This window comes from Battus philenor, unplaced genomic scaffold, assembly GCF_028537555.1.
Source record: "Battus philenor isolate CCGP_79_NKW_IND1 unplaced genomic scaffold, ilBatPhil1.0.hap1 SCAF_7, whole genome shotgun sequence".
NCBI classification, from domain to species: domain Eukaryota; kingdom Metazoa; phylum Arthropoda; class Insecta; order Lepidoptera; family Papilionidae; genus Battus; species Battus philenor.
The window spans coordinates 4957065-4982626 of NW_027181737.1; the positions used below are offsets into that span (position 1 = coordinate 4957065).

The 25562-nt window shown below is 31.3% G+C and overlaps 1 protein-coding gene across 2 annotated transcripts in view; it reads right to left on the minus strand.

Moving 5' to 3' along the window:
• Positions 1–25562, minus strand: part of LOC137930848 (cardioacceleratory peptide receptor-like) — a 118530-nt gene that overhangs the window by 69179 nt on the left and 23789 nt on the right. The window contains exon 1 of one of the 2 annotated variants that reach the window (XM_068774183.1): positions 1524–1682. The exons of the other annotated variant lie outside the window; for it this stretch is intronic. The gene's annotated coding sequence lies outside the window, so the exon portion shown is untranslated. Of the gene's footprint in view, positions 1–1523; positions 1683–25562 lie in introns of those variants that run through there. 2 annotated transcript variants of the gene reach the window in all.

The window sequence follows — 25562 nt, forward strand, 5'->3', positions numbered from 1 at the left end:
GCCCTCCCCTGATAGGGTGCCAAAAAAAATAAACGAAAACACTGCAAACACTTTCGATTAATATATATATTTCACAAATGTTAAATTAACGGTAAATTGTAGAAAACAAATGGTCTTACATAATCTACGATTCTTTCGAATTGGCGAATTATTTAAATACTGAAATTTAATCCATGAAACTTTCGTTAATTCAATTACAAAAATCGTCTTAATTAATAAAGCTGCGTAGGGCCTTCTTGCTAATTAAATTTAAATTCACGTATCGTCCTATTATGTAAAACTTACCGGTATTAATTAATGGTTCTCTATATTGAATTTTCATTAATTTTTAATAACTAAAGGTTGGGTTTGCGGGATATTTTCCGTAACACATTTTTTCGAGTTTGCAGCGGTTAATGAAGAAATTTAGAATTCCTTACGCATCAAGGCAGCATAAATAAAAATTGATAAAAGTACTAAAATTACGAATCATAAAAATACGAATATACTTCTCTTAGTGGGAAAAGGTTTCCCAACAAAAAAAGTCTTGTTTCTAGGATCAAATCATTTTTTAGATTTACCAAAATGTTCGGGATCTACATAAGTATCACCGAGATATATATGTAAGTCAAACGTAGAAAAACATGTTAGCACTCAATTTATTAAAATTTACATAACATAAATAAACCAGAAGATTACAAATATTATATAAAAATACAAATAAAATATATTAAGCGTATAGATTGTGTTGGTATATTTATTTTAAAAGATTTTATACCATAAATTGTAGAAACCAAATAAAAATAAATCATATAAACTATTTTTATTTTATCATATTTTGGCTAGTAGCTTTATTTTTAGTTATTCCACAATGACTTCTAATGGAATTTCTAAGAATGACTGAATTTTTACATATTTTTTAATACTTAATTTATTTTTTTTAGTAAAAAACCGATTGTAGACCGCTATGCATAATACGTACGAAGTTTTATTAATTAATTAAATTAGTAATAATCATTTTCAATTTTTATTAATTCACAGTAAATTTAAAAATTCATTCGTAGTTTGGATGGAAACAGTTATTATAAATCATGCAATAAAATGAATATGACTTATCATTTTCTGAACGAACTCTCTCGCCGCGTATTTAATTGGTTTACCGCCAAAAAACCATAGCATAAACATTTTTAATTTCACATAACGAGGCTTTGGTATCCAAATATAGAGTTAAGACCTTGTGTCCCTTGAAGCCCCACTAAAGAGGATAAGTTTATATTACACGCCGGAGAGCAATCCGTAAATAATTACAGATACTCGAAACGCAACACTCCTTTATGTACAATTACTGTCGCAACACTTGAAATATAGTTGTTTAATGATATAATAAGAAAGCTAAATACCTGTTATCTCTTCTACAGAAGAGATTACTTAATTGAACCCATACAAAAATATTACGGAGCTTTTTCCAAGGAAGTTCGAGCAATAAATATTTATTAATTTATCGAGCGTATAATAGCAACTAATGTTGAAATTTAATTACTTACAATAATAGTTTTTTCTTCAGGTGCTTATTTGGGCTAAAGTTCTGTGTTCTACTATATTTACACTAGGAAAGTCAACTTTGTATGTACACTTTCGATAGTTAAAATATTGCAATTAAAAATTAAATACAAAAAGCATACGCGGATAAAAAATATTTATATGTAAGGTCACATTGTCTTTGCACATTGTTATAGTTTTTTTTTTTTTTTATTTTAAATTCACAATCGCGTATAAAGTGTTAAACCGGGAGCCGCGAGTGCCCGCAGCGGGGTTTAGTGTGGAAATGAAACGTTCCCGCCACGCCGCTATCATAAGTTATCTCGTCAATATTTTCGCAGAAAAATCTACGACGGTCAATTAAAGCCAGCTTATTCTTTGAACGGCTAGTTTAACATGAATGTATTTCGTATCCCAAAAATCTGAAGTAATTAGTAAACCAACTCTATTCTTTAATTTTATTCTAGTTATTCGTTATTGTTTAATGTAAGAAGTCTCTCTAACAATGAAATTATAAAGATTGAAAAGAATCTATTTGTCCATTTACTAACTCTCCGAAAGACTCTATGGTCCGATGTTATTAACCCTTTGCATTAAATTTAATAGAAAAAAAGTTTTATTTTTCATCATCAGTCGCTTTTTTATTGATTATTATGATACAAATATTATTTTGAGATCGATACACAGGACAGTATTTACGATTTTTTTTAAATTACTTATTACATTTTTTTAGAGTGAACATTTTTTTAGTATTTAAATGTGAAAGAAAAATAATTTTATGAACAAAAAATGCTAACCGATTCAGTTGTTAAGCGACAATATAAATCAGCGCGTTAACACGCCAATAGAAAAGCGAACTGTCAAATGCATAAAGTTTCAATAGCCAGTATGTCTTCAGGAGTTTCTGCGCCATTTTATAAATTTTCTTTTCCATAAGAACATTTCACAGAGTATTAGGAAACTTCTTGAAAAGATAGAAGACTTCGGTGAAGTCGTTCTCAAGGGAAATTCTATTTTATTAACATAAATAAAATTTACTCAACACCATACAAATTTATATCCAATTTATTTTATACACAATCAGTAACTTATGTTATATACAATTTAGTTACCGTCAAACATTTTAATGATAGATAAAAAAAAATATTTATTGATCGACCTTCCATCGTAAAAACAGTACAATTAAAAAGCAATTATCTTAATAGAAGAATACAAACCAGGCTTTATACAGAGGATTCATTTTAGAATAGAATTTGGTATATACCTCAGCGTGTTTTTCACTATGTCTGTGATTAGCAAGCTCTCAGTCGTTCAACGAGTCATAAAGGGGACTATATCTGAAATTTTTGTACTACATCGAACCAGGAGTAAGGAGACCCGTAAACAAAAGAAAGTTACCAAGGCAGCCTAGTGGATTGACAAAATGAAACAACGGGCAGGCTACATACCATGCATAAAGGATCGTCGCTAAGGTCTTAAAATTTTGGAGCGATGATCGTGACTCGTCAAGCACAGCGAAAGACGTCAACCCACAATGTCGATAAACGACCTCGTTATCATTATCTGAAGATACTGGATGCTGGACGCTTCCAACAAGAACCTTTTGGAAATCTATGGGCGATGCCTATGTTCAGCAGTGGATGTTCTGGGAAAAGATTGTGTACGTCATGGCAAGAATATCAGATGAGCCTGATTTGATAGAAACTAGAATCTATTTGCGCTCTCTTATCCTTAATGGTATCCTTCAACTTAAAATTTGCAGGGTTCAAACCGCGTCCTTATATGTAGAAACGGTTTTTTTGAGATAACTTTCTTTATATACTTAATACATTAGTAGAGCATATCATTCCTAAGCTTTATAATAACTTACAAAAATCCTTCTCGCAACTAGTTTAATAAACTTTTTAAATTTAATACACGATGATTTAAGTACCTAATGTATTGCATTGTGAATTCATACACAGTTGTAGATGAAGTGCAAACATGTCAGAAATAAAGCATACAACTGACGTGTAAATGAGTCCTAGCAATTAAACTACCAGAAAATAAATTGAAAAACACTAACAATATACGCGGCACGGTCAAACAACTCATTCGTGTTATTTAAACTGGAAAAAAAACAGTGAAAAAATAAAGAACAGACTGAACAAACTGAACTAGTTTTTTTTTTCTAATTAGTTACAATTAATTTAAAACAATGGCAATTAGTTAGGAATGATGCACGATTTCGTTTGTAAATCGAACCGTCTTCTGATTATCTAGCAACATTTATACTTGTCTTTAGATAGGCGAAGACCTCGTCTGGCAACGTATAGTTCGCACTATACACCTTGATCCCAACCATGACTTTTTAGGGAATTTATCGATTCAAATGTACTATTTATAGCCAAAGATATGACTATGATATTTAACAGCCAGTAACGTATTGTTCGTGCATATAAAACGCGGACGCCCACAAAAACATATTTAAATAAAATCAGCTCTTATAAAAGAGGCATCGAAAGAAGCTTTTTGAATGTCATGCTGAGAGACAAAATAAACAGCACTTTGTACTTAAAAGATTTAAAGATAAAGATGTTGTTAAACATCCACTAAGTAAGAGTGAGCAGGCCACAAACATAAGGCAAAAGATATAAAGATAATTTTACAAATATTATCATGGTCAGCCAAAGATAGAGAATTCTGGAATAAGATAGAGAAGGCATATGTCGCTTCAAACGATCTTTTTTGCATTATTAAAGAAACATCAACATATATTTATAGAAATTAAAAGTATACCTATCTACTAAAACATTGATTAACTAATTATTGTATTTTTTTAATATTTATATTACATATAGCTACATATAGCTTAGTAAATAAAAAAAAGGGTTACACAAATATCAAGGAAACTTGCGTACAAGTAAAACCAATGTTATTTAGAAAAAGTGAATATAGTTTGATAAATGGAATAAAACAATTCTTATTTTAAGTAAGAAAAGGTGTAATATATAGCTACTTCTGCTATGCTAAAACTTTTATTTACTTATTGCTTATAACTTCATACACGTACCTAAATTTATTACTTTCGTTTACGACGAGAAATAAAGAATGAAAAAATGGTTACACTGCTAAGAATTAAATAAAGGGTTGTGTTCGGGACCGTCGCGTTTATTGTTTGACAATCTGATGTTTATATAAATAAATAATCATTCCTTAAATCAAGCCACAACCAGAGAATAAATTTATTTTTCTTGTTTATAAGTTTTCTTGTAGCTTCAGAAAATATATTGCAATGACCGTCGTTGATTGTTTGTGGCCTATATCTTGAAAATTCACGCTTTTTACATGGCCCTTTGTATTACGAATATTCCCACGCATAAATTGCATGAATATTATTTATTTATACTCCAAAAATATGATTAAAAATATTGTCTATAAAGAACATTAAAATAAACGCCATTTAAAAATTCTTATTGATTATTCATAGCTAGGATAGGACAACTCTGTCGGGTCGGCTAGTTAATTATTAAAAAGGTTTCGATTGAGTCTTTACAAGTAAATTACTGCTATTTCATTCAACAAACACTCAGGAAAATTGTAATTTGTTTTAGTGAAATTTATAATTCCAATATTTAATTTCGTTTTATTTTTTTAACTAAATATTTTTAGTTTCTGTAACTGGACACTAATTATGTATTAAACTTTTTTGTTATAGTATTTTATTTAGTTATGGTCAAATGACATTTGCAGCTTTACTAGATTTGCAGTGATACAGATGTTTAGTCTATATCTCTTTCAACTAATCTAGAGGAACCTCGTCTCTAGCTGATATAACTATTTCACTGACTATTCCACCTGGTTGCGACATCGCCAAGTTCTAAGATCATTCAGTGAGATGCCATTAGTAGTTATTGCAAAGATAAGAAGAACTCAGCTTTCGCTGTAATTCCTAAACTCATTTGGTTGCTATTGTCAGATTATCGGGTGACTTTCTACTAGCGATAACAGCCAATTAATAATATGGGACGCTAGTTTGGAGATGGTAATATTTACACATACCAATTTTGTAGTAAATAGAAGCATTATACCAAACAAAACCTACATAGAGTGATTGGTTTTATTTAAAAAATTGTTGAAGAGTTGAACATAGAACGCTCATTTTCTTTTTAAATAATTCATAGTACAAAAATAAACAATAGTTCTAGAAATAATAATAACGTAATAATAATATAGCAAGGAAACGCGTTTTTAAGATTCAGATTACTACATATTAAAATTAATTATTGTTTACTTTCATTTCAGGCAAAAATTTTACAGCTATTGGCATGTCCATTTAAAGTAGACTTTAAAAGTGATCTCTTTACATAGGCTGATTGGAAATATATGTTAAAGCTTTAAAGTTAACAAAAAAGTAAAGAGACTAATGAGCTATACGTTCGCTCCGTTAAAGCTTTTGACGGCTATAACCAAATATTATTCCAAGTAAACTCTCATGTAAATAGAGACATGCTACGCGTATTTTAAATTTAATTACTCACTTTGTTGTTTCTAACTTTTTATTTGTCTACTTCAATTTGTTCTTAAAAAAAAATACCCTTGTTTTTCAACGCTTTATAAAACCACATTGTTATATATTAAATTACTAAATTAATAGCATTTTTATCTTGTATATTACACTGGCAAGAGCAAACGACATTGTTTTAAAGCCTCGATTCAGGGAACGTTGGAATGAACAGATCATGTCACAAGTTATATGAACGCCTTATTAATTTAATATTTTATAACAAAAACTACGATATTAACGAGAAAAATATATTAAAAAGTAATTATTACCTATTATAGTAGTGATATAGTGAATTATATCGAATTATCAATGATAATGTACTCGTTTAGATGATATAAGGTGTGACTCGTTCGTGTTGTGCCAATGATCCCTAATAGCGTAATCAAGGTTTGATCCGCTTATAGCGTTCGTCAAAAGCTGAAGACTAAATTTATTAACGATATAACATCTACGTGATGTGAGTCATTGATCAATGTTATTTTTATCGAAAGGTTAAGTAACGACCATAAAAGTGCAAAAAGTAAGAAAAATCATTTTATCTGATTTAATAATGACTCCGTCATCCGGTTTTCACAACAGTGATTTTTTTTAGAATTGTTAATTAATAGATTGTTTCAGAAATGTCTCTATCATTGTAATTGTGAAACAAAAATTATGATATAATATTATATCCCATCAATGAACGAATATATATAGCTGGTGAAAGATTATTGGGCTAATAAGTCTGTTTAACACGTAGCTAAAGACAATGTGGTCATATGTACTGTTGAACTGGATATTTTACTATAAAAACTTTATGAAGCACTGACCTTTTAACAGACACTACCTTGCCATCGTTCAAAACTTTTCAATTAGTTAAATACAAGGACATAAAAATTTATAATCACAATAAATATTTCTAAGATCACAAGGAAACGTGGGAATATTCTGAATTTACCACAAAGTTTAATTCTACCGTAAAATTGCAATACACAAACAACTTTCCGTATCCGAGATTAGATAAGCTTAAAACAATTAGGACTTATTAAGATGTGTACAGAGTTTGTATTAAAAACCATACGACTCCATTCAACTTCGTAAAGAGAAATTTAAGAAACTTATTACGCAACTTTTGAAAGGATTCATTTTACGCCACGAAAGTTCGACAGGCTAATTATTTTATTCTTCATCTTCAATTATATTAAGCTAGCTGCTCCGTTAGACTTCATTCTGTCAAAAATTCTATCGCAGTCCAATGGGAGGAATAAAATACTACAAATTATTTCTGAGTGTTCGTTGTATATATATATATATATATATATATGTATGTATATATAACTTATGACATAGTAAATAACTTATAACATAACCCAAAAGATTTGCGAGTTCAAGAGGTAGTTAACAGGCCAAATAGCATGCAGGATATATTGCCACTGGGGACTAAGATATAGTGGAAATTACCGACAAGCAAGCGCAGCGAAGATATCAACTCACAAGGCAGAGGGATCACTTTCTGAAGGTCATTAGAAAACGCCGGATGCTAGCTGCTTCCTGTTGGAAATCATTTGAGAAAGCCTATGTTCAGAATATGAGTTACAGCCAGTGGCGTAGCTAGGGGGTGGCAAGAGGGGCGGTCGCCCTAGGGCACCACGGGCAAGGGGGGCACCCAAATTGAAAATATTTTTTTTGATGAACAAAAAAATTTTAAAAGAAAAATGAAAACCACGATTTTAACTAGCGATGTCAGAGTTCAGATCTCCAGGGGGCCCTTTTTTGCCAAAAATGACATATTCAACAGATTAGTGGGGCCCTAAGATCATTTACAAATTTAATATATACCGAAACTGGTTCGGTTCGTTAGTCAGAGATTTTTATTATTTAATTTTTTTTGGGAGATGGTATCTTTTGTGGCCCCAAAATTAAAAATCAAGAATTTAATGAAATAGGCCAAGAATTTATTAAAATAGGGAACTAGCCGCATATTTTTTTGAAAACGAAACGGTTTGCAGCTATTTCAATAGACCTAAATCATTTGTTTTAACGCAAACAGTCGTGAAGACTTTCCATAAACATTCGATATTTTGTGTATGAATTATTAAATCGTTAGGGTCAACAAAGTGTAGATTGTGGTGACTGTTTCGCGACGTAAACGTTTGAACTTAATTGGTTGTATCACCTCTAATAATAAGTCACTATTTGGATACCGAATTAACATGTACTTTAACAAAATATACACAATCTACAGTACGATGTCTATGTGTTACTTTCAGAGCACTATTCTCAGTGTATATGCAAATTGCCCAAATTATCCATATTTTCTCGTTTTGTAAAATTCGTTTATGTTCATTTATTTTTTTGCATGTAGGGGTTGGTCCACCTCCACAATCGTATCAAACGGCCCAAATTTATCGAAATAAGTATTAAAAAAATCATAATCGAATTTATTAAAAAATATAAAGGCTTCTAAAACTGAGTTTCGGACCCTCTAGCGTGTCTCCTGAAATTTTAGGGGGTCGCGAGATTTCGAAAATAAGAATTTCTATAAGACTTTTTCCTTTTTTTTTTTTAAAGGGGGCCGCTTAGGAATCTCTTATTGAATGGGGTCGCGAAAAACTTATAAACCGAAAGGGTATCGTGAGTTAAATAATTTGAGAAGCCATGAATTATACCATAAATCGCAGACCTGCTAACATCTGTTTCATCCGAAATATACTTCATTTTCATGCCTAAACAATTTATATATAAAATGCGCATAGTGGCCGAAATCGCCATATGTTAATTTTCGAAATTGTGTTATAAAATAGAGAAGTCTTTTTCTACATGTTTTCTGTGAACACCTCATTCGTCCGTCAATAGCGTGGCGAATCTTCCCTTTTCAATATGCGTGGGTCAGCCGCATTCACAATATTTTACAGAAACATTTACTAGTCGGAGTTGGTCATCAGGTTCAAATGCATCCTGTTCGGTTTATGTTATTTTTAAAATTTCGGCTAATTTCTTTTTACAAGGTAATTTTTTCGTTTTATATTTGCGACCCTCCCCCCAAAGCTACCAACGCCCGTTTTTTAATCCTTTAAGATAACTAAATATGTGTTTGTTAAAAGTTTTTCCTTATATTTTTTTTTCCTTATATTCGTTTACCTTATATTTTTTTGTAAATTTTGACCTTCAAGATAGCACCATGTGGCGTTTTCAGAAAAAAAGATTCATTTGAAGAGAACACCATATGAATTTTTTTAAAAACACCCCAAGAGAACACCATATGGTCTTATGTGCGTGAAAAGATAAGGCCATTGGTTTCTGAAATCTAAAAATTTTTAAACTCAGTAAAAAATGGAGGGTGGGGGGCACCTGACCACAATTTTGCCAGGGGCCCCAAATATTCTAGCTACGCCACTGGTTACAGCTTAAATTATAATGATAAAAATGCAGTTTATTAGAAAACTAGGCACTTATCTAGAAGGCATCCTGCAAAAGGGACCAACGTAAGCAGGATTTATTCATTTACGTGGCCATATAGTTACACTTTTGCTTGATTAAAAATATACGAAAGCTTTCTTCGTAGAAGTAGGATAAAGTCTATACTTCTAATTAAGAGAACATGTAAATGTATACCAATTAAGGACTCTTTTCCATTTAATTTCGTAATCAATGAGATTAGCTTAGAAACATTGTATGAATGATACAACTTCTATGTTATTGTAATCCAAGGAACGTATTAGATACAGGAAACGTAACCAAAAACCTGTCTAATTAATAATTGTTGCGTGTTTCAATGGTTTTCAATATCTTTCTCTGTAATAAAATTACAATATTCAAATAAAATTACAATTGGTTCTTATCTTTCTAATCTTACCATTAACAGAAGACTACGAATCGTGTAATTTGTTTATACTGTCTTGGACATATTAATTCGTTTACTATATTAATTTTTGTATTTAATAATGAAACAAAATATAACAAGTTATTTACCTATTTGCGATATTAAAGCACTGTCTCCTGCCATCGCCTAATTATTAAGTAAATATGTCTGTGTAATTGACATAAGATATGTGAGATGGGAAATATGTTGTATGTAACCTATTATAACAATCGAAACTTGCAATAAAGCAATTTATATTTTTGAAACATTCAATGGAAATAAAAACTAAACCAAAATTTAAACATTTTAATAAGCAAATTTTCAATTACTCTTTCAACACTTATATTTTATATCCAAGGGTCCCTCATTTTTTTGGTTATTTCTACTAACATTTTGTCGATCTCAAAATCAGGCAATGCGGTTATCATGCTATTAGTAATAAACTGTACCTATGAAAATAGCTTTATAGTTTAAATTTTTCTGTCTTTACACACACATTAATTCGTCTTTCTCGAAAATTCGTACATTAACTAAAGTTTTCTTTAGAAACATCAATGTGACTTTGTTAAGATATCTATAATCAAACTTTGATTTCACTTTAGATGTCCCATTAATTTAAAATATTGGATATACCTTAAAATCAAGTTATTTTTAGTGAGATGTTTATTTAAGAAAGGGACTAATATATAGCTACTTCCGATATGTAGCAGTAGTCGGGCGGTGCACTTCATTGCACGACTACTGCTGCATAGCGACAGTAGCTATATATATAAGATAGTCCCTTTCTATCTTTCAGAATCTAGTGAGTTCAAGATACGAATAAATTTACATTATTTTCTTAAACCCATTTTATAGTCGTGTCTTTCATTTAGTTTCAATTAAAATGTAAGTCTTAAATTAAGTTTTTTCCGATAACATGTTTGAACAAATTGTGCATTACAAATTTTTGTCTTTTGTTATAGGTTAAGAATTTATAATTATCGAAGTTTCATACGTACTAAAATCATGAATTCTTAATTGTGTGTTACGCCCTTTAGTTAGTGAAACCTGCGTCGAATATTTAATGGGAAGCAAATTGAGGATGTTAGATGTTAATTATTGACATAAATAATTTATAATTCTATCAGAGAGGTAAATCATTGTTAGGAAAATTATATGTCAAAATATGTTATTACGGGTAATTTTAAATTATGAATTATGATTATAGAATGTCTTTAATCGAGCGTTTAATCAAATTGGATGAAATAAATTGCTTTGTAAATATCAAATTCAGAATAAAATTAAGCTCCATTAACATAAATAATTAAAAATCAAGTAGACTTTTTATCGTAATAGTATTTAATTTGAATAACACTAAGTAAACTACTTAAACATTTAGAGAATCCAGGAACGTGACTACATATTATTTCTACATTTTATTTTACTTCACGTGAGTTGAAATCTACTTAAGTTCGCGGGAAGTTGAATACGGGCAGCGCAAGACCACTCATGCCGGAGATTCTCGGGAGATGTGATATCGGCTAACATTATGATGACGTTAAATTTAAATAAATGAAGAGATTAATTATTTTTTAATTGACAGTGGCAACATACGTAGCCAGCAGGAGTTTAGAAATAAGACGTAGCTTCTTAGTATTCCATGGATTGGTAGATGGTAAGATGCTTGGGGCCATCGACTCTCGTCTTAAGCTTAAATAGGCTTCCTTGCAATGCATTCACCTTCTCCATCTAAAATTTTCACCTTACCTATCTAAAAGTACAAAATAGCTGTATTGAAGTTAAATATTAAAACTAAAACACGAAAGAAATAGTTGCTGGTAAGGTAATATATATAAAGGCTGTTCAGTATTTCAATTCCACGAATTTTAAAGTGAAATAAAATGATTCGCACAAATTGTTTCGAATTTTGAAATAAATAAAAATAATCAAAGCCAAAAGTAATTCTTAAAAGAGTCGCAAGTGCCCTGCAAGCCGCAACCTTTACCATTCCAATTACCCGGATTCGAGTACAAAAGGTTTCAGTGTGTCATTTAAAACTATCATCGTCATTGTCATAATCAGTATGAATGACTCAATGCACAAAAGAGTTTCTCTGCGCTTGTCACGTGTGCTTGTTCGTTTTAGGCAATGGTTGAAGGCATTCTCGGTTGCGTAATCGTAACAGTTATGTCAAAGTATCACATTTAAAAATGTTTATTGTACGATAAAGAGATTCCTTCGTAATTTTGATGTTATTAACGGAGGTTGAAGAGAGGTGTTTTTTAATCATTTTTTAAGGCTATAGCATCGTTATTAAGAATCTTTTAATATTTTTGACTACAAAACCTAGTGTTATCCAGTTTTAACATATTTTATCTGGAGTAGATTTTGAAATCAAAAACCGTCCTATCATTGACATGTTACAGGTGCAATTTTCTGATCAAAGGAATTAAACTGGAATTCAAATTTAACTATTTTGTGATTTAAATACGGTGCTGCCTGTGATTTTTTAATTCAAATTCTTATTTCAATTCACTAATATGTACGTGGACCAGTCATAATGAAAGCCGCAACATCTAATGAACTTGACGAATAGCGGTAGCATTGCCTCTTTGATAAGGGATGAGAAATGCCGCTGCATTTTTGCAATACTGCAACAAGGTAGTAATGGAGGTTGCATGTAAAAAACGAACCCAAATCAATAGAACCTATATTTTCTGCATTTCCACTATAAGTTTCAGAATTAATACTTAAAACAAACAACATTGAATAGACAATTAAATTAAGTAAATTAGCTTCATTTCTACTTCATCGCTAATAGCAGTTTAATAAAAATTGTCAACCTACTTTATTTTTCCCCAAAATAAATATTGTAATATTATCTTTCATAAACAAATTGTAATTCTGAGTTTCAATTTGATTTTTTTTTTTGCTGATAGAAATCTATGCAAATTTATTTTAAAGTGAAACATTTCTGAGTATATATATAAAAAATAACTGCGTGTAAGCTTTTGTATTGAATTTTCCACAATAACAGCAAAAAGGATGGTACACAAAGCGCCGAGCAGAACTAGAAATAATCAACATTGCTAAGTTTTTATAATTAAACTATAAGTTATTTAATGTATTCAAAATGTAAATATAAACAAAAAATGAAACATTTTTTAAATAAATAAAAGCAAAATAAATAAAAAATGTAAGCATTGTGTTAAATGTAGCGAAGGATGAAAGACGATACATGGAAAGTGCATAAAAGAATGTGAGAAAATGAGTAGACGAAAGAAAGAAATTAATAAATGAATTTGTGGAAAATTAAAGACGAAAGCGCAAATAAAAAAGGGAAAGAAAACTTCAAAATAAGGGTCTTTATATATTAAAGAGAGAACGAGAAGCACCAAAATGAGGCCACAAAACAAAACAAAATCTCTAAAACTCGTTAAAGCGTTCGCCTATGCGACCTAAGATCTTGGTGGTTTCTTAATCTGGTGAATAAATGAAAATCGGCTCGAGTTGAACTTTCTGATGAAGCCCTCGAACACGGTTATTGTTAAGAGGTTTTTGTTCTTTAGCGATACGCCATCTCGAACATGATAAAGCTATACATACCAAAGCAAACTATATTTTTTATGACACGTACATGGTTTTTAGTTCCAAGTTTAAAAGCTTTAAAAGAGTGAATTTATTTATAAGTATATGTGCATTTGCTGTCAATAAATTACGGTACACTATATCCAATAATCAATGATTTCAGAAATAACCAATATCGTAATGAAAACACAGAAAGAAAAAGCGTTATCATAATTCAGATTACTACATATTAAAGTTAAATAATTGTTAACTATATATCCATGTAGACTTTATACTCCGAGAGGATATTGGAATGTCGCATTCCAACAGAAAAAAATAATTAATGTACGATATATCAGAGTAATCACTATATACATAGTTATTGGTTAACATTTTACCCAGTATTTCTAAAAATTTAAATACTTATGTATGTATTAAATAAAATTATTTAATATTCTTGATACCAATTATATAATTATTTATGATCTTATTTCGTTCACACAACCTACAACTAAAATTAAATTATCATAGAATATCATTCTAAAAATCAAATTTCCTTTCTAATCTATTAAGTAATTATAAAAAAAAAGAGTAAAAACTCCGTGGCTCACCGCGTGTAGCTTTCTTACACGATGGTATATCAAGCGCTTTAAAAGTCGTTAAAGGTTTAAGGGTGTAAACATAAACAGCGCTTAAACTCTCGCTTTCTAATTTATTATATGCAAACGATTATTTATCGAAAACCATAATTCCAGTGCATTGTAAAAATGCATGAGGTTTTGGTGAAAGTAAAGACGTGAATATTAAAACTTTCGGTTACATTTAATTGTATTGTGAGACTGTTGAGTCATGCGGACTATATTCACATTCTTAAGCACATTCTTAATGAAACAGTGTTTCTATAACTTTAACTATATATAATTTAAGATAATTTGTGATCAATATTATAGAACATCCTTATATAACTATCAAGCTTTATACAGACTTTATATGAGTAATATAGTGTTAAAATAATAGTGTTATTCTAACAAAAAAGGAGCCATTAGCAAGTCTGAATATCATTCATTGATAAATAACATCTATATAAAACTTACTTTGCAACGCCATAAGATAAAAAAGCTAAATAATTGTAAACATATTGACAGCATCCAAACTATACACTATATTAACCCATAACTTCACTATGTTTAGTTAAAGGTATATACAGTTTATGAAAAATATAAATAATCCACTTTAGTAACAAATCAATTAATAACAATTCATTTAATAAGTCATTGACGCTATATATGACGCAAACCAGTCGATGAAAAAAAATACTTGTTGAGTCCAGTCCAATTAAGATAGCCGATATCTAAAAAGGCGTTTTGGCAAAGCTGTATAGGATACTTGACATACCAAACCAACTGGCGCCGGGACCATTTAGTATTTGATAGCATTCTATTTTCTATTCTAATAATAGTAGTGTAAATATTATCCTTTCTTCTTGAGATACAATATGTTCCATTCTCTTATATATCATTGGTTTTATACATTCCACTTACTCTTATAAATGATATTATTATGTATCGAACTCATAAAGACTGAGTTTCTTTATCTTTTAAATTTAAAACTTTAAAATTTCTTACCAACAACACCAACTCCACGTTTGCGCTCATTACCTAGAAATCAAATTTATTAACAATCTTACGAGTCTATGAAAACACTTTAAAGAAAAATTCATTAACTTTCGCGAATAAATATTTGGCAGCAGAAATAATTTTGTTTATAAGAAATTCGTGTATATATATATATGTATATATATATATATATATATATATATATATATATGTAAGATGGGTTTGCACCATTACTTTTGCGGTTAATTTTTTGATGTGTCATAGAAAAAAAGCGGCTCTTGGATTCTACCATATTATGACGGAAAAGGCACTGAGCGATATATGTGTGTATATATATATAAACTACACTATTAATAAAATAAGGTAATGCCGTTAGATCCCATTGACGTCCACTGTAAGGGCAACCCTAAGTATATCTATAGGAGAACATATTTAAATCGCCACGCTTGGCAGACGGGTTGACGATCGCAGTGCGGTATTACGGTACGCAGAAGACGCTGCTGCCCATCCTCTGGATAAAGTATTAAGAAATACGAAACCTATAATAATAATATTATGATTATACATAGAGCAAAATTAATTATTTATTCTCATAAGAAAATTTATTCACAACATTGTTTCTCTAAGGGAAAAAGAAAAAGGAAAATATTTTGTGTAATAATCGAAAATTCATTATATCTGTAAGCAATAAAAGTCTTACCTAAAAAATGTTTAGTATTAATATCCATGTTAGTTTTATTGAAACATTTTTAATAACAAACTTTGGCTTAGTATCAAGTAGAGAATGAAGTATTTATTTGATCTAAACGATTAAAGTATTTTTTCCATCAAATTGATATGTAATTAAATTATGTTTTAATTAATTCAATAAATTTTGCGCCTTCACATATGAATAGTCTAGGGGATTAAAAGTCCACGAGATTTAATTTATTTTACATATTTCAACTATCGCTAAATATTTTATGGTTGACTGAGTATTAACCATAATTTTAGCAAACATTTAAATAATAAATATATTCTCTATTCTGTAAGAATTATTATAAAACTTTCACCGGCCAAGAATTAAAGTTATAAACATCATGCAAAATTATCTTCGAAGAAATTTACCTGGGTTAAGAGCACAATGTTCGGTCCGGACCGTTCTCATTATTCAGAGACGCGATCGGATGCAAGCGGTTTATTTCCATACAAATCAACACAATCAAAAAGAAATTCGTTATTTGCGCTGCGTTTTAGCAATGTCCCAAAACAAATTACCCTTCGCGAGCGTAATTTTATACGCTCTGATGTATTTCAATAACATAAATCTGGCGAATAACCAGAGGAGCGTACCGCTGTCACTGAGACACAATTTCAAATATAGAAACCCTTCAGAATGTGTTGGATTATTTTATTAAAGAAATACTTACGTAGAAATCATTGCGAAATAATTAAATATTGATTTACTTTTTTCACGTAATTTATTATCTTTATTAAAGAATTAAAATACGAGTAAATAGTAAAAATAATACTTAAAATTATACAATTATGCCACTATTCTCTTAGGTCGATTAAGAGGACGCTCATAGGCCTGGCCTCTCACTAAAATCACACAGTACTGTTTAATAATTTTCTATTATCGGATTATTCAATGTTATAACGATTTCCCTACTCTTAGATTATGTCTCATTACCATTAACTCAATGAGATGAATATCTCTTTTAAACTGGAATTTTGTTATTTATAAGATTTAAAAAAAATTCTTGTCGTAACCTATGTACCTGTGGCAGGGAGTCACATAGCGAAAAGAACAGATGGCTATTACCAGCAGGACCATGGGGCGTCCGCCTAATAGATCAAAGAGCTCGACGGCCTAGTTCAGTAATATTTACATTTTTGATTTAACTGCCGGACCTTCGAGGGTTTTCACCGTGTTACGTAAACTAGGTTTAGGCTTAACGCCTTCCGCACTCTACCTTCTCAAACCCGCGGAGCCTATTAATGTCAATAAAACAAAAATGTAGTTCCGGACAGAAAAAAAGGAAGAAATAAGTTGTGTATTACTGCAGTTCCGTCGAGTAGGAATACCACTAAAACCCAGTAATATCATAATAATCAATTGAAAGCTACAAGTTTGAAGAATTGCTAGCTTCAGACTAGAAATTTTATCACAGTCGAAGAATCAATGTTTACTTCGCGTCTATACGGTCTTAAAATAACTTTCATTTTGGATCCATTTCTTTTTATATGAATAACCCAAAAACTTTTAACCGAGCCGATTATTCATAAAGCATTATTTATGACCACATCAGTAAAAAGAATACCAATAATTCACGTTATAAAGCTTAAAAGCGAACAGAAACATTGTGAATCCATTACGACCGTTTCAATAATTTTATAACAACAAATTATCTGACCCCTTTCTAATAAGTGCTTTGTACGTGTATTTATGCATAAATCGTGTAGTTGATTAGGGCATGGCAGATGGAATTTGGGTTCTCTAATTTTTACTTTATAACTTTTTTAATTAATTGAATTTTAAACTTGAAACTTTTACAGTGAAATATTGAGGTATGAATAGATATTGGACTGATATAAACACCTGTTGAAAATACATATATTGTTAATAATATTTTCCATAATCTGTTTATACGGAAAAAACGATACATATTCTATAATAGCGGAAAGAAAAGGAGAAATGGCTGTTAACTTATCTTTTAAGTACGGACCTTCATGCAAACTGTGCCGTAGATATGGTAATAGGTATCCAAAATGTATTTACATAATCATTAATATTTATTTAACATTATCAAAAAGAGTTAAGATTATGAAAATAGACGGCGCTAAAAACCACTAAGGTTTATTTTTGAGCCATCGTTGAATAAACAAAAACACAAAACAAATTAAAGTTAAACAATGGCAATAACAATACATATGCATTTAATACAGTATAATAATGAAAATAAAAAATTAATAAAACAAAGGTTCTTTTAAATTAATACAATAGGATAATATTTTTAATACGGATCTCAATGGTATATCACGATAGTACGAGTATCACACTATATTTTACAACTAAAACAAACACTTGATTTACAATATTATTTAAATTTACTTTCATGCAATGTCAACAAATTAAATATATATTTAATTTGTTGACTATGTTAACTAACATAGTATATATAAATATATATATAAATAATACGCGTGTTATTATGTATACATAATTAAGAATATATGACAATAAAGAATAAAAATATGTGGTAATAATCCCATCCGATTATGAAGATTTGTATTTAAGATTTTTCACTCAAAACTTTTTCGATTTAAACCTGTTAAATTAATGTACAAATGCCTTAAGTAAATTAGTACAGAAATCCTTAAGAAATCAAGCAGCCAACGCAATTATCTGGGAGAGTCCGTTAACGTAATTGTTTATCAGGACCGGCACTGAGAAGTTAAGAATTTGTTTTAATCCCACAGCAGGTGAAGTTAAAGGGCAAATCCCGTGTGGCCCTGATTTATAGGATATCTTTTAATTATTTTAATTTTTAATTTTCATCTTTTTTACAGGTGTTTCCACTGGCAATAAAACCTCATTACTCAAAGTTTAACGTCTACCACTACAGCCACTATATTGTTTTCCAAAAGCATAACATTTGTTTAGATGCAACACTAGAAGCTACATACTAGAGCACAATTGTTAACGCTCAAGCTCCAACTGACGGCACGCTGAGCGAAGAGAGATAGATATTTTGTTTGACATTCTACTCATCATCAAGAACGCTCAATTAAATAATTGTACTGTTTTAATGGAGGTCGTTTTGAACGTCGTTTTACCAGCTTCTGATAAATTGGCTTCTTGTTGTGTTCATCTCAAGATGTAGGTGTGCAGATAAATAATATAATTTAACAACCCCTGGAAAAATAATAAAATGTAATGCAAATGCCTAGCCAGTATTTCTATGGGCAGATTATTTTTGTACTGGATGTAAAAGAATGATATCTTAAATTGTATGCAACTGTAAAAAAGGAAATGAATTGTCGGAGGAAAATGAAAACAATTTGAGATCTGTACGAATGTCTCGTCGCGAGGGGCATCCTGTATTGTTTCGAAGGGATATTGGCTCGCGGAACCCTCGTAACTTGCTTTTCTTATTTTCAAGCCTGCTTCTTTTTTCTATGATTTTAGTATACCATTCTGCTACGAGGTTTATGAACATTGTTTTTTTTCGACAACTTTTAAAATTCTTTTTTTCAAATGACGATGACAATTCAATAAAAGTACTAAAATCACTTCTTTTTTATGTTTTAGAAAGAATTTAAGAGGTTTCAGTATTCTCCAAATTTTAAATGGTCCTAACAATCTTACTTAATAAGCTATTTCTAGAAATTAGCTCATGTGTATAATTAAGAAGTCTAAATTATTCAACACATTATGGAGCAATAGAGTATTTATAGTAGTTTTCCGGCAACGTAATCAAGGTCGCGGGAAATCTGGTGGTAATGGGAACAGTGGAACAAACAAGAAGTGGAATAACCAACCGGCGTTATTGATTTCAGACAATTATAGCAAAGGAGTCTTGAATATAAGAGTAAATAGGTATCTTTTAGGAAAGCATGCATCACCGTAAACCACGTCATCGTTTAATATCACGTGAAACAGGTCATATGCTTCGCCACTAAAGGAATAAAAAATCAGCTAATATTCTCAGAGAAGATTTGAAAACAATATTACTGGATTGCTGTAACTTTGAACGAACAGGCATAATACCACTGCTTTTTCCGTTTACTAATTTCCTTAAACAAAGCCAAAGAAAAACTAAGTCAGAATAATATCAATTATAATGATTAGTTTTTTTTTTATCTGCAAAACTGTGCAATTTTTATGTAATAATAAGTGTACAAGGTTCACTTAATAAATTTATCACTCCTTCATTCGCAAGAAAGTCGTAACTTTGTTTATGAAATTACATCAGAGTAACAAGAGAGTGCCCAAACCACAGAGGGCTACGGTACTTGCAGTTGTAACAAAATTTCAATCTTCATCGTTATTTCTCATTAACGCGAACGCGAATTTTAATTATTTTTCTTACGAATTAGGTGTTATATATAAGAAAGAAAAAACAAGATAAAAATGCTGGCAGCTGAAACTAAAATGAATATAATACTAATGGTTGTTGACCTCTAAATAGCGCCACAGGAAGATAAATGTTTATGAAATTAACATAGAAGGTTTAGAATAGGTTATAAGATGTTTGTTGTGCTGTTATTCATCCTTATATTGGTTAGAGATATTGTCCAGCGTAATGTTATTCTTATTTTTAGAACATCTTTAATCTACCGTCTTATATTATAATTAAGTATATATATTGTTTATATACATTCGTATTATTTATATAAGTACATATAACATCAAAGTTATATTTAAGTAGAGTAACAATTAAAACAGATTAAAAAATTATAACCAGTCGATCAACAAGAGTTCTATTAAAAGTTGTTGAATAAATTAAATCAATCTTTTATCTTTATCTTTACCGTAGTAGCAGCTACACACATCCATCTTTATCCGTGAGTTATCAAGGCATAGGGGATAATTACACAATTGATTTGTCATCATTGATCACCTTTATTTCTGCAGTAAGAAGTTCGCTGATGGATCTCCCTGTATTTTGAGAAATCTGAGTATTTTGAGGCGCTTTCTGAAGAAATCATTACATTTTTTCTTTAATTTAAAATGACTATTATTCATGAACATAATTTAAACCGTCCTACGTCCTCTGAAGGACATAAGTTTCCATAGAGTCTATATATATAGACCACAGATTCCCGATGGGACCGCTGGGAAGCGGCCTATATTTAGACCACCTTTCGATGATTTTAACAAGGTTGTCTGTTCATCTTGTAGATGAACGGACTATGTTGCACTACTCGGATTCTGGAGTTAACACCCTTGTGGTCTTGACTAACATACAGGGAGTTGAGGCCCTAAGCCAGAGTCTTAGTTTATCTTAGTCCCTGTATCCTTTTGGCTATTTTCATTCGCCTACAGATCTATTCATTCGTAACTCATAGCTGGTTTTACAACCGTGAGCTTGCAAATTAGGCCCAAAGTATGAGACGTTTCTGTGCCGTGAGTCATCATACGAACTTGTAAATAATGTTCTCTTCCCTTAATTGCCTTAAACAGAGTGAACAATTGAAAGCGCGTACACTATTATAACAGATAAGTTTACAGCCAATTAGTCGGTTTAACAGCTAGCTCGTAACCGAGGAACGTTCTAGCTATTAATATCAACATCAAGTACAAATTTACGGCGCAATAATTACTTTAATAAGAGATTTCATTACTTATTTTCTATTAAGTAGAAATTAAATTACGTTACTTTCACATCGTCTCGCTTAATTTTATAGTTTAAAGGGTAAATAACAAACGTGAATATAATTAATATATCGTAATTATTAAAACCTGTTGAACCAAAATGCGTAAGCAGTAAAATCTCTTATAGTAGTTATTGACACTAAATTATCTTTCACAGGTGATGTATTCGAATAAAAAATCAAGTACACGCTCCTTCTTCATTGAATCATCTCGCCTTCAGTTGAAATACATTAAAGGAAATTTTTAGTTTTTAATCGACAAGTCATCGTCGTCGTCATCATTTCAGCCACAGGACGTCCATTACTAGATATAGGCCTCTCCCATAGGCTTCCAATAGGTTCGGTTGGAAACAGCCTGCTGACTACAAGTATTTATATCGAATTGTATACGAAATAGCCCCACTTCAACTTTAACGTCCCTACACGTTTAAGTTGTAGTTTTTATCTGATCTTATATTTAGGTATTTACTTATTGCTTACTGGAAAATATATTTAGAATTCATTGAGATGCATGATAATTTGTAAAGAAAATCATACAAATAAAAGAAAGTTTGAGTCTGAAAACTATGTAATACTTTTTGTTCGGATGTAACTATACAAAAGCTTCTTTTTTCTGTAAGTTAAAATGTATAGTCTGCCTATAGCAATCCAATACTCTGTAAATCACTTTACAAAAATTTGTACAATAACGTGCTGCGTCTCATCTACCCTCATAGTCCTACGTACTAATTAACTCAGTAATTAAATATAATTACCGAGTTAATGCATCATATGTAATAACATATGATGCCTTCAAACTACAATACGCGCTGTGATAACTTCTACACCCTCGGCACAAGAAACCAACCAGTAGTAATTAAGCTACTTTGAGGATACCGTATTTTATAGTTATATAATGACATTCCATAACAATTCGAGACCTAGTGGAAGTATTTATATTTTATAAAATTAAGAGTAGTAGTCTACTGGGTAATTTATTCATTTAATTAGATCTATTTACAGTTCTACAAAATTATACAATTATAATATGCAACCTACACACTGTTTATAACATTTTAAAATCAATACAAAATGCAAAAAGTACAAACAGAATGGAAGAAATAAAATTGAAAAAGGGCAATGCAGGAATAAGAGATGCTTCTTCTTTACCATCATCAACATTTCAGCCGTAGAATGTCCATAGCTGAACGTAGGCCGAAGCTATAGATTTTCTATAGTGCGGGCTAGAAACTTCTCGCATCCAGTATTTTCCGAAGACCTGGCCGAAGTGAGGCTTGGTTAAAAGACGTAAATTCTACCAGTGGAGGCTAAGAATTAGGATAGAATTCATCTTAGCAAACGAATCACATAGTATTTATATATAACAAGTGCATTTAACTGGGACTAGCTAATAAAGGTTTGAAACCTAACACTCTTCGTGAGGAATAACACCTCGGCTACTTAGTGGCGATGAGATTATAAAAACCAATCCACTACATCACCTATGCTTCGATTATGCCGAGCACTTCTATCTAAAGCCTTTTTGGACCAACACATTTTTCGATAGTTGTAAAATATTTATTTATTGGTTGAAACTGTAATCCACTTAAACCTACTAATATCTACTGACGTTTCTAATCAACTACAAAATATTTTACTTTATTAAGTAAACGATATTCCACTTCATCTTTATCTTCGACATTTTGCTTATACAAATAAAAAGAAAATTAAATTCTTTGTTTATCGCATGCTGATTTCTAATTTAACAATCAGAATACTTATTTGCTACCGCCACGTAAAAAATCATTGCCTACATACTTTCCCTTTTTCTTATATAAATACAATAATAATTAAGTTAAGGCATTAAGTGTAATTACTCTGACATTATGTTCAATAGAAAACAGTATAAACGCCCACATTAATTACACGACTCAGAAATTACGTACTTAACAGGGAAAAGGTCTACGTACTTCAATGAATTATAATATTAGTATGGATAAAAAAATTATTATACCATATCATAGTTGTGTAAGAGAAAATCACTTCACAGTGTCAATTTTAACTTCGCATATACCAGGTATAGACGAAGTGGACAAAAAAATGCGTATTTAATTCTATATTATGTGATTTTATAACTGCATGTAATTCTTAACACCCGATAAATAAAACAAATGCACAGTTTTTAATTTTTATACTATTTTTTCCTGTTTTAAGTTTTTTCTCTTTAATTGCTTATTCAATCTTCATTATATTATCTATGTACCGCCTAGATGATTACCTGGTGGAAAATGTCTTCTGCATTAAGTTCGCCATTATACCTTGTATGTTACAATAAATAAATAAAATAAAGCAGTTTCATTAATGCTTCTTCTTCTAACTTCTTTACAGTTACAAAACTGGTATTCTACTAGGCAACCATTCCAACTGGTGTCTAAAAAAGCTACACATTGTAATTTAGCAAGTAACCTTGTGTTTTCACGAAACACCCGTCAACGAACAACTTTCGGTATCATCAAACGGTGATTAAACATGTCCAAACCATCACTCTTTGTTAATTCGACCATTTATATTCCACTTACAATTATTTCTTTGCTGCGTGCACTATATATTACAATATGTCGCAAAAGGTCAAAGCATCCAGTGCAATTGTGTTACTAATTACTGTTAATGAGATATTTTGTTTGTTAACTAATTCCATTTATATATTACATGCCTTGCATATTAGAGTAGATACAAGAGTTAAATCATATCAATGGTTTAACTAAGCTTAATATTCCTTTACATTAAACTTCTTAATATTTTTTTAAAATATTAATACATGTTTATAATATTCCTTATATACTATTATATAAATGGAGTATAAACATATCTTATAATAACTAATTTAAATTTTATTACCTGTTTTATTCATTGACTATGGCGAAAATAATATTTAAAAATTAACCTACTTCACTTGAAATCAATTAGGTAGGCGATGCACCTAATTGAGGGTCTATCTACACCACACCTAGCTGGTGCTCGTGGTAGCCGCTCGTGAACCTTTCGGCTCCAAGAGCCGTCGGCTGCATGAACGATGTGCCACGCCTGTTGCTACTTCAGATGAGCAATTCTTCGAGCTACGTCGTTGATTTAAGTTATATGTATATTATGCGAAGCTCCTCATTTCTGATTCAATCTCACAGCGAGGCTTCGAGATTTATATTTTTCTATACCTTGCAATTATTTAATTTTTCAGGTAGGTTTTAGTCGTTTACTTAAGATATATAAGCAAACTAAAATGTGACTACCGAAAACGTAGATTAATTATAAATTTTTATAAAACATTTTCATTCACAAAAACGTTATGTTATGAGAACGTTATGAAAAATAGTCTCATTACTATTTCAAAATACTATGCGACGTCAGTCTTTCCAACATGACCAGTAAACAATAGATTCATTTTGGAGAATACGCTGCAGAGCTCCACGACCTTATCCTACCATCCCCACTTCTTTAAAGTACGAGTTGGAGGTCAACGCACTACTGCCCTTACACGGAGTGTACTGCCACTCTACAAAGTGTTCCCGTGGAGCCATGAAAATCGTTTCGTCTGACCTGCCCGAGTATGGAACAATCTGCCTGCTTCCTTATTTCCTGAGAAATATAACCCGGGTTACTTCAACGTCAGAGTGAGTGAAGTTTTTCGTCTTCGACTACATCCTCGCTTTCCAACAGATGAATAGGTGGTCAAAGGTAGACTAGTACGTAGATGTTAGATTGTATTGGGTGAAAGCGCACGCGGGGTTGGAGGGGAACGAGAGGGCGGACCAGCTGGCCAAGGAAGCGGCCCTGAAGAGCAAGAGACGACCTGAGTATGAGAGATGCCCCGTCTCATTCGTCAAGCGACAACTGAGACTGGAGTCGCTCGACGAATGGAACAGGAGGTATGTGGAAGGTATGACGGCTAAACGAGGATATTTTTCCCGGACGCCGTCTCAGCTTACCGCGTGCTCCGCAGTATCGAGGTGGACGCGGTCTCGGCTCAGCTCTTCACGGGGCACGGGGGGTTCTCTGAGTACCTTCATAGGTTTAAGCTCAAGGAGGACCCCTCGTGCTTCTATGAACCGGGTGTGGACCAGACCGTGATCCACCTTGTGGCTCGGTGCCCCGCATTCGG